This window comes from Puma concolor, chromosome C1 (genome assembly GCF_028749965.1).
Source record: "Puma concolor isolate L17-30 chromosome C1, mPumCon1.1.hap2, whole genome shotgun sequence".
Lineage (NCBI taxonomy): Eukaryota > Metazoa > Chordata > Mammalia > Carnivora > Felidae > Puma > Puma concolor.
This window is the reverse complement of record NC_141674.1, coordinates 144694765-144697351: the sequence shown is the minus strand read 5'-3', so window position 1 is coordinate 144697351 and position 2587 is coordinate 144694765. Positions and strand designations below refer to the sequence as shown.

The window sequence follows — 2587 nt, the reverse complement described above, 5'->3', positions numbered from 1 at the left end:
GTAAAAAACCTCTCCAAAGAAAACTCTAAAAAACCGGTGAGAAATACAAATGAGGACTGGAACAAATTGAAAGAGTACTACATTCATGAATAAGTGGACTCATAAAGATTTCACCTATTCCTAATCTATACATTTTATATGTGTCCAATAAAAACACCAGTATTATATTTTTAACTTGATAAACAGATTCTAAAAGTCAAACAGAAAATAGATAAGTAAAAATAGCCACAAAAATTGTAGGAAAATGAGTAATAACTCATTTCTAATATCACAAGAAATACCATATGAATCATAGCTCTGAAGCCATAAAAGAAGCTTTTTGTGCCTGGAACAGCCATGGCTCATGGTCCCAAGAAACATATGAAGCATACAGCAGCTCTAAAGCATCGGATGCTAGATTAACTGGTGTGTCTGTTCCTCATCCAAATACATACAAATCTCCATAGGCTGAGATAATGTCTCCCTTTCATTATTTTCCTAAGGAGCAGGCTTATGTGTGCCCTAACAGAAGACGAAGTAAAGAAGATAAGCCTGTAGTGTTTCATTAAGATAGGCAGCAAGGTCCAAACTGATATAACCTACCTCCTGGTTCTATGGATGTCAAAAGCAGTGGCATTTAGACATCTTGGTGTCTAACCTGTGACACCAAGAGTCACTTTACTATTCATGGTATTCCATCTGAGGAAACCAAGTACAGGTTGTGCAAAGTGAGAAAGATCCTTGTGGAAACAAAAGGAATCCCTCATCCGATGACTGCTGATGCTTGCACAATCCACTACCCTAATACCCTCATCAAGGCGAATGACGCTATTCATACTGATGTGGAGACTTGGAAGTTTACTACTTTCATCAAGTTTGACACTGGTAATCTGTATATGGTGACTGAAGGTGTTAACGTAGGAAGAATTGGTGTGACCACCAACAGAGAGCGACACACTGGTTCTTTCAGTGTAGTTCATGTCAAAGATGCCAGTGGCAACAGCTTTGCCAACCAGCTCTCCCACATTTTCATTATTCACAAAGGCAATAAACAATGGGTTTCTCTTCCCTTTGGAAAGGTACCTGCCTCACCAATGCTGGAGAGAGAGACAAGACACGGGCAGCCAAACAGAGCAGTGGGTGAAATGGTTTCTTGGTGATATGATTGGAAGTCTTTATACTTAAAGATAATACAGCATGAAAAACAGTGGTAAAAGGCAACATGGGACACTTTATAGAATACTTGTGTGAAAATGGCCTTTAAAACTATGAAAAACTCCTGAAATCAGTTAATAAAATGTTGATAAACCAAGTTCATCTACATATCAATTCCACTATACTCAATGTCTCAGATAGAAAAAAATAGTTTGCCCAAAGTGAGTGATTTGAAAAGTGTTGAATGAAAGGACAAAGCTAAGTGTAGGATTATAAGGAAAACACTAGAGTTGGTGCATTGTCTAAGAACTGGTATTAGCAAGACAGATCATCTCCTTCAAGCCTAAAGAGGTGAGGGAAGAGCAGTTACTGGACTCAGATGAAGTTTTGTTTAAGACAGCTGGCTGGCAGAACATAATCCTGCAAGAATACAGACACCCTTCAGGGACTAGGGATGGAGGGAAGAAACCAGGGCTATGCATATCCTGCCTCTGCTCTCCTCCCTTCCTTTACTCTTCTGTGCCAGTACCCCTAATTGGTGGAACTTAACCAGGATCTATCAGTCAGCCCATAGAATTCACTCTCTTGAGGCATAAAAGCTCAAAAAATATATAGTAACTACAATTAGAATAGATGGGCTGGAGCGTGTCGGTGGCTCAGTCGGTTAAGCCTCCGACTTCGGCTCAGGTCATGATCTTGCAGTCTGTGAGTTCCAGCCCCGTGTCCAACTTTGTGCTGACAGCTCAAAGCCTGGAATCTGCTTCGGATTCTGTGTCTCCCTCTCCCTTTGCCCTTTCCCCACACTTGCTCTCTCTCTCTCTCTTTCTCAAAAATAAACAAACATTAAAAAAAAAAAAGAGAGATGGGCTTATTACATTGGACACAGCAAAGATCATCCTGAATTAGAATATAAACCACTGTAAAATACTAGATTGAAGCACAGAGAGAAAAAAAATGAATGAAAATCAGAAAAGAGCAAGAGTTATATTGTATGTCGAATATTAAAACTTCTAACAGAAAAAGAGGCTAGGGAGTATATGACAGAAGCAATATTTGACGATAGACTGTCCAAGAATTTTCAAAAATTAATGAATGTTTGAACAAATGATGTTGGAAAAACTGGATAACCTCACTGCAAAAGAATGAAGTTGAACTTTTACTTTATGCCAATACCATGTCCAAAAAATTAACTCAAAATGGATCGAAAGCCTAAACATAAGACCTGAAGCTGTAACACTCTTGAAGCAAACATAGGGAAAAAGCTTTGTGACATTAGATTTGGCAGTGATATCTTGGATGTGACACAAAAAGCAGAAAGCAACAAAAGAAAAACATATAAATTGGACTACATCAAAATTAAAAACTTTGTACATCAAAAGACATAGTCAACAGAATTAGAGGCAACCCGAAAAATGGGGAAATATCTGCAAGTCATATATCTGATAAAGGGTTA

General features: G+C 38.4%; 1 pseudogene; it reads left to right on the top strand.

The window, feature by feature from the left end:
- The first annotated feature begins 327 nt into the window (after positions 1-327).
- LOC112848923 (small ribosomal subunit protein eS4-like) lies at positions 328-1123 on the top strand (annotated as a pseudogene).
- The last annotated feature ends 1464 nt before the right edge of the window (positions 1124-2587 follow it).